Consider the following 9,144-nt stretch of genomic DNA (forward strand, 5'->3'; position numbering starts at 1 on the left):
AAAGCCGAGAAGGGAGACTGAAGGATGCCGGGAGCAAAGGCCTGCTGCGGCTGAACTACGAATATAGCCTTCAGAGTTTCCTCTAGTCAGTGCTACGGGCTTCTACATTCAGTTGGGCGCAATTCAACACATTGTGAGCGCAATCAGTAGATCCCGATTTCGATCTGATCATTCGCGACAAACTATAAAACCTTTCTACCAAATAGGAATCGACCATTTAGGAATCGGTCAGTTGGGAAAATCATATTTTTCGTCGCAAAAGATCGAAAATTGGAGAATCCCAAATGGTAGAATTGAAACTTGTACTTTCCCAAATGGTCGAATCCCAAATGATCGAAAAGTTTTAATAGTAATCTCATTTGGCCGAAAATATCAACTGTCGCAAAAGGTCGAAAATTTGATTTTCCCATCTGACCGATTCTCAAACAGTCGAATCCCATTGGTAGAAAAATATTTTAGTTTGTCGCAAATGATCGAATCTCATCGGCTAGATGAGATTCGACCATATGGGAAAACAAAACTCTTCTACCTAATAGGATTCGACCATTTGCGACGAACTGCTACATTTTTCTATCAAATGGGATTCGACTTTTTGAGAATCGGTCAGATGGGAAAATCAAATTTTCGACCTTTTGCGACAGCTGAGATTTTCGGCCAAATGAGATTACTATTAAAACTTTTCGATCATTTGGGATTCGACCATTTGGGAAAATACAAATTTCAGTTCTACCATTTGGGAATCTTCAATTTTCGATCTTTTGCGACAAAATAATAATTTCGGCCAAATGGGAATCGGTCATTTGACATGCCACTAAAACTTGAACTTTCCCAAATGGTCGAATCCCAAATGATCGAAAAGTTTTAATAGTAATCTCATTTGGCCGAAAATCTCAACTGTCGCAAAAGGTAGAAAATTTGATTTTCCCATCTGACCGATTCTCAAGCAGTCGAATCCCATTTGATAGAAAAATGTTGTAGTTTGTCGCAATTGATCGAATCTCATCGGCTAGATGAGATTCGACTATATGGGAAAGTATACTCTTCGACCTTTTGGGATTCGGTCAGATGGGACCCCACGGGTGTAACCCTCTCCTCTGAGGAACACGTTCTAACCAAAGATCTAGGGAAGAATGAAAAACAAATTATGGTTGATACAATAACGTATGATCTTTACAGTGAAAAATCAAAATTGGTGATTGGGAAAGGAGAGATCACATTAACAAATCCTGATGCTGTAGTAACATACACAATAAGTATTGACACCACAGTAGATGATTACTCATTACTCTGAATCATCGATAAGATCCAGTTCTCTCATTTGGAATTTTCTCAGACTACTCCGAACATGAATGTATTGATTATTTCTACATTTTCCAATGAAACTATTTGATTTAATTATTCAAAATTAATGCATGTTAATAGTAGTCTAAAACATTGATCTTAGCCAGATGATTTTTGCCGAGTGACTGTGTTTATGGGTACTTAGAAATCGAATACTTTAAAAACAACTGAAAACGAAAGTGTAGAAGCTCTTGAATGGTATAGACCTTTTGGCTCAGTCTCAGTAGTTAGCCCGATGTCGACTAGTCAGAATTCGCATGTACGTGAGCTATTCATGAAAACAGGAACTCGCTCCGCGCAGATAGATGCTTACTATGAACATGTTCACGATACAAGAAGTCCCCTCCCGTCTATCACTCTACCTAGTTGCTCGCCTCTGAATCTGTCCAATAAACCAGGTGTTACTGTCTTCGCGAAATCCAGTAAAAAATCATCCGAGACCCCTGAAAAAGTAAACGAAGTTAAAGAAGCTATCTATGACACTCCAAATTTAAGAACGCGACCCGTGTTAACTACAAACCTCAATTCAAATAACGATTATATGGTGATGACAAGAAAGAACTGATATGGCTGATTCTCAGCGACGATCAGCTCCTATCTATTATCTACCGATTGTAGACGCAGATACCTTACTAGAGGGATGTGAATCCATTTTACGGTCCCTTATACAGAGAATTATTGAGGGCTATATTAATGGTTTTACCGATTATAGTAGCGAACGTAGCGTCCAGAGAGTGAAGGTAACAAAACTTGAAATAAAATTCTCTGACTAATTTCAAACAATATTGGGTGAAGACAATCCAGGGAGTGCCGCTAGTATGGCAAATCAAACGAAGGCAGCTGTCGCTGATATATCACGACAGTTGGCAGTCAGTAGCAATACAACGCCCGTTACTGTAAAAGATTTTGCGTTAGCGAATGTAGTTGAACCCTGGCATGGCGATAGTTATAAAGTTTCTATAGTTGATTTTCTATCACAAGTAGACAACGTAGCTGCTTTAGGCAATTGGTCAGATGATGATAAAATTCGAATAATATCAATTCGACTAAAAGGCTCTGCTCTAACTTTCTTTAGAAGTTCCCCTTTAATCAAAGCAGGTACTTCTTATAATGATATAAAGAAGGCCCTGATCGAACGCTTTTCAGAAAAGGTTCCCGACCAGTTTTACTATACCACCTTACAGACAACCACCCAGAGAAAGGGAGAAACTCCTGAACAATTTTCTGATCGACTCCGATCAATATGTGACAAAACCATACGAAAAACCAACAATCCTGACGAACAGAGAATTTTAAATGAAGAAGCTTAGCACAGGCTCTTAGCAGCTTACTTGGCCGGATTGGAAGGAGAGTTTGGACGACAGGTTCGTTTACGTTTTCCGACGAACATGTCACAAGCTGTGCAATTGGCTGTCACCATAACTAATATGTTCGGTCCACATTCTTCCTCCGCCACTAACCGCGTTTTCTCAGCTCAAACAACTAAAAATGCTTATCACAAAAAGCAAGAAACACGCACTTGTTTTAACTGTAATAAGGTCTGTCACATCGCCAAAGATTGCCGCATTAGGAAATGCGACTCCAATAGTGGAAAATCCAATTCTCAAGGAGTGAAATTTGAGAATAGGAATCAAAATAACAACTCGCATTCCGATAGGTCAAAACAAAACAGAGTGCTATAACTGCAGAGGGAAAGGCCACATTGCTAAGAATTGTAGGAAACAAAAGGGTTTTCAACAAAGTTCGACGGCAAACGCCCGGACGTCGAACGGGACCTCGCAAAGCCAAAATTAGTTCCCCGATTACAGGTAAACAATGATGATGAGACCTATGAAGACCTGGTAGTGAAAGTCTGTATTAACGGAGTAGAATATACATTTTTAGTGGATACTGGTGCTTCCATAACGATTATTAAACGTAGATTTGAAAGAGAAAAATTGTACGAAACTAATTTAAAAGCTCAGGGCGTAACCGGAAATTTATGGATATTTGTGGATTACAAATATTAAGCGTGAAAATAGGGACTATTGAAAGAAACTGTAATTTTTATGTTGTGGATAATTTTGAATTCCTTGTGATGGAATTATAGGTATTGATAGCTTATTAAAGTTTCAGGCGATTATTGATTTGAATTTCCGAGAATTGCAAATTATGGGATCGGAAAAAGTCACGTTATGCAGTTCTGTTTCTCTAAGTATTAATAATAATATGTGGAAATATTCAACCATGCAAGTGATAAAATCACGTCCGCATGATGGAGTACAGTTGAGAGCAATGCAGTTAGACAAGGAACAAGCAGAGACAGAGAAAGCTGGCAGATACAAATTCAACAAGGAAAATATATGAAAGATTAATCTAGTATTAATAATTATAATAATATATTATTCATCACGCAGGACGAAGAGAAACAAAAAATATATATATTTCAAAAATGATATGGAATAAAAAATTATTACTTAATACAAATTATTAAATAAATACTCATCAACCAATATATTAATAAATATATAATATTAATATATCAACAATATTTCATCAATTAAATACTATTAACAAAAACTATTGTAAAATATTATTTTATGGAATGAAAACATTACCAGAGTTTAGGAATATACGGAGAAGAATAATGAGCCAGTCAATAGGAAACAATGAATTCAACTCAAACACTTTTTAAGAATTATTAAACAAACACTAAAACATTATTTAAAACCATTTTGAAGTGTGTAGAGAATATATTAATGAAAAATGAAGAAAATAACATTAATCAATTTTGGCAAAATTGGAGCAATAGATCATTCATCTCTGGAAATTAAATCATAGGGTTGTACATGGTTTCAAGATCCTCTCGGGTAATACTTAGTAGCCATTTCTTGATAATAGATTTAAGCGACTGTATTCTATCACGAGACCTGAAAACTATTTTGATATCATTGGGTAATTGATTGAAAAATTTAAGTGTAAGAAAAATAAATGACTTCCTAAAAAGAGTGCAGTTTGGCCTGACTCCTCGTAGGTTGTGATTTACCACTCCTCTTGTTAAATGGGGACCCTCAACCAAATCACAATAGTCCACTGTTACACCGTCATTTCCACTTATCAAGTAAAACATGGACAATACCTTGTGAACATACATATGTCTCAGCGGCAAAATCCCAGATTGGAGAAATAGTGGAAAAGAGTGGTCTCTATAACCCACGCCAGCAACTACTCTAATAAATGATTTTTGTAGCTTAATTATAGGATCCAAAGTAGTGTAATAGGCACCCCCCAACAACTCAAACCATAACTAAGTCTTGAATGGGCAAACGCATAATAGATATCTCTAAGTATATTCTGATTGCAAAGCCCCTTCAATCTGAACATTGTTCTGAGGTAAAAGTGGAGAGACTTTTTAAGGACTGATATATGTTGTTTCCAAGATAGGTTGTTATCCAGGAACACACCCAAATATTTTACTGTGGATTCCATTTTAACTATGGGACAATCACATTGGTTCGTCTGCAGTCAAATGAGTGAAGAAGTATAGGGTCTGGAAGGCTTTGACTCCCAGCAAGACTAAAAATAATATAATTCGTTTTCTGTACATTCATAGATAATTTATTACAAGAAAACCAGAGTGATAGTTTATCCAAATCCTGCTGGATATTTAACTGAAGTTGGATTTTATTGTCTGTATTATATGACAATGCAGTGTCATCAGCAAAAGTAGTTATTTCCCCATTGAAGTCACCCTTAAATAAGTAGTTGATATATTAAAAATAATATAGGTCCCAGGACAGATCCCTGCGGTACTCCATGACAGATTACCAAAGGGCAACTAATCTCATTATCGATTTTAACTGATTGTCTTCTTTCCTGAAGGAAAGTTTTAAGCAACTCCAACGGTGTGCCTCTGATACCTGCTCGCCATAATTTATGTAGCAAAAGATCATGATCAACTGTATCAAATGCTTTACTTATGTCGATAAACAAACCAGCTGCATTTTTACCTTGTTCTTTATTCAATCCCTTATATACATTCTGCAGGAAATGCTGAAGTGCCAGTTCAGTACTAAGATTCTCTCTGAAGCCAAACTGTTGCTGAGAAAAAAAGTTGTTATTATCTAAGAAATTCAGAATTCTCTTTTTTATAAGTTTTTCGAATATTTTTGATTGGGTAGGTAGTAGAGAAATGGGACGGTAGTTAGTTTTGGACAATCTGTCCCCTTTTTAAAAATCGGTATAACAGTTGCGATTTTCAAGACATTTGGAAATTTCCCTTCAACTATTGAGAGATTGAATAAGTATGTAATAACCTAGGAAAGATATGAGATATTCTGCTTCAAAATTCTAGCTGTTATTCTATCGCTACCCAAGCTCTTATTTATATCGAGTTTCTTAACAATTTGTATAAGTTCTTCACTACTGATCGGAACCAGAAAAATTGACCTGACATTTAGTTCCGTTTTGAATTCATTTGAGTATCGCTGTATTATATGATCTGTTTTTGGTGGACAAGTCTGGGAGAGTCTTTTAGGAAGTTCAATAAAATATTTATTGAATATATCTGCAAGGCTCTTGCTATCACTAATCAATGAGCCACTTTCGTTAAGTTGAATCCCATGGCTTCTTTTATTTTCACCAGGCAAGATTGAATGTAATACTTCCCATTTTTCCTTGGATTTTTATCGTGTAAATTCAGGTTGTCTGAATAGTATTTACATTTTGCATCCTTTATCCACTGCTTTACATTATTTCTCATAGTTATGAATTTATTTTTGAGTGTAATATTATCAGGCATTCTTTTATGTAACTTGTACAATTTATCACGTACTGCTATACTGTTTGTCAACCCAGGGGTCATCCACGGTTTTATCATTTTCATATTATTTCTATATTTCACTTGCTTCACGGATTTATTCAAAATATTGTTCATAATACTATAGAATTTATCAAATGCTGTATTTGTATCATCCACTTCGAGTACACCTATCCATGATTGAGCCTTTATGTGTTCAGAAATTAAATCATAATCAAGTTTATTGAATTCAGTTGCATTACGTAATAATATTTTCCCTCTAACGGAGTGATCCGTGGTCTAGTGGATAGAGTGCTTGCGTAGCAGCATAGAGATCCCGGGTTCGAACCCCTCTCATCACCAAAAGTTTTTTAACCAGATCAATCCCGTGTTATCGGATGGGCACGTTAAACTGTCGGTCCCGGCTGAAGTATGACAGTCGTAAGGCCCATTGACGGCTTAAATTAATATTCAGGCGGTGGAACATTCCCGAAAGGGAACTCCCCACCACAAAAGCCATACGAATTTATTTTTTTTTTTTTATTTTCCTCTCCAACCGGTAAAAAGCCTATTAAGGCTCTATGGTCGGTGATAAAGTTATCAATTACTGCGATTCTACTGACAGTAGCCCAATCAGATCGATAAGAGAAGTGATCGAGACAAGTTGATGACAACTCCACCACCCTTGTGTTGACATCAATCAGCTGTTCAAGACCATTACTGCTTAAGCAGTTTAAATAATCATTTAAACAATGTCGTCTAGGCTAATATCTGTATGAAATCTCCGACACAGATCAAATCATTCATTTTTACATTTCTGAAGAGCATTTCTCAGATTATTAACAAATAATCTACGATCACCAATGTGCAATCTATAAATACCCATTACTGAGAATTTGCGATTCCCATATATACAATTCAGAAGTAGTTAAGTATCACAATTCGGAATCTGGAAATCACCCGTCCTCGCATCAATGGAATTGTGCACATAAGCGACAATACCACTAGCCCTAGATAAAGCAGAGAATACTGAAAAGCTCTCATAGTTATCTATTTGATATAATAGAACGTCATTCTCATGCTGTAACCAGCCTCGCTAAGAATAATTATCGCTGGTTTCACAGTTAGACCGTTAAGATATAATAGGAATGAATCAAAGTTTGATTGCATGCTACGTATGTTTTGGTGATAGATGCCAATGCCTACTGATTCCGAGGAAAAGGTATTCACTTCCTCAATTGAACTAAGTATCTTGCTAGCGTCATAATTTTAGAGAATTAAATAAAACAATTGAATACAAAAAAAAACAAAATATAAGTTACGGAAGCCTCAGCTGACGTCTTTCACTATCTCTATGGAGACAGCTAAGATTATGATGTTGATTAAATAAACAATCATTCTTTGTCTGAGTTTGAATGAGACGTTTTATCCTATCTACTTAACTGGTGCCGAAACCAAAGTACTATCTAGTATTTTTAGTTGAAGTTAATAGGAATTTTCGGATAGATTTTGAAAATGCCAAGGAGACACCACCACTTATGGACGTGACTGTCTCATGAATTTGATCGGATCAATTCAGGAGTTCCAAGGAGAGGTAAAAGAACTTAGTCTATTCTTAGAGAGAATGGATGCCATCCATTCTCAAATTATTGACAGCAATTTTGATGAATTAACAACTACAAACCTGCATTCGTTTTTCTTGTCTAGAATAAGTACATCAATTATGGTTGATTTGGGAGTATCGTTCAGTTCATCTTGGGAGGATGTTGAAAAAGCCCTTAAAGGACGTTATGCAGGTGCAAGGAAATCAGTCTCTGCAATGGCAATGAGAGTGTTGGAATTGAATCGTGATTTGGGAGAGTCAATTGGTAGTTTTGCCAATCGGTTATCGCAATTGGTTAAAGAATTGAAATCGAAAGTTTTAGATTCGTGTAATACTAAAGAGGAAGGGGTATGGAGAAATAAAATCTATGAAGAGTTATCAATGGAAGTTTTGTTAAGAGCAGCTTCGGAGCGAGTATGTACGAGTGTGAAAATTGCAAAACCTCAGTCTTCAGAGAGACTATTCAAATTGTCAAAGATGAGGAGTCTTATTGGAAAGAAGCTAGTCATAGACACTCAAATTGGAGAGTGGTTGAGAATAAGAGAAGATATTCACTTATAGTAGAACCTCTCTTGTTTATGGTAACAGATCGAACCAGAAATGGAGAACTGATGTAAAGGGATTGGTTACTAATGGGAAAGGAAATAGAAAGGAAAGAGAAGGGAAATTAGCACGAAACGAGTGTTGGGAGTGTAGGGAAGAAGGGCATTTGCCAGAGAATGTCCTTACATTATAGAAAGGAAGTTACCCCAAAAAAGAATTTTGGAAGAAGAGAATCAATGCTTTGAAGAGGAAGGAAAATCGCAAAAAAATTTGGAAAGTAGTTCTGATGGAGAGAGTTTAACTCACTCCTCAGATAGTGAAAATAGCCGTTACCGTTATGAAAGTCAATATCGAGAGAAAAATGAAAAAGACTGGCCTGAATTGAAGGAAAATAAATCAACCAAATTATCGACAAAGAAAGATAGGAATAAAGATTGAGGATTTCGGATGAGGAATATAGGTAGCAAGGAACAAAAAGTGGATTGCAAAAAAGGAGAGCTACCTATATTTTATGTGAAGAGTTGGGATGTTTATTGCTTGTATGATACAGGATCGGACAGTACAATAATTTCGGAAGAAGCATTAATAAAAATTGATCATAGTTTGAAAATAGAAAGGTGTTCTTGTGAAATGTTAACTTTGACAGGAAGAAAAGCTTTAAAAGGGAAGTAGATTTAAATCTGTTTGGATTGATTGGTTTTAAAAAATTATGAGAGTTCATGTATCAACAGAAATAATGAACAACAAGTATGATGTGATAATTGGTTGTGATATGATGAGAGATCTTGGAGCTGCTCCTATCAATATAAATGGTCAATGGATAATCAAGTTGGGGGATAGAAATTATAAATCGAAAAATTCAATTGCTAAAGAAAAACAT

The sequence above is a fragment of the Nilaparvata lugens genome, chromosome 8 (assembly GCF_014356525.2).
Source record: "Nilaparvata lugens isolate BPH chromosome 8, ASM1435652v1, whole genome shotgun sequence".
Lineage (NCBI taxonomy): Eukaryota > Metazoa > Arthropoda > Insecta > Hemiptera > Delphacidae > Nilaparvata > Nilaparvata lugens.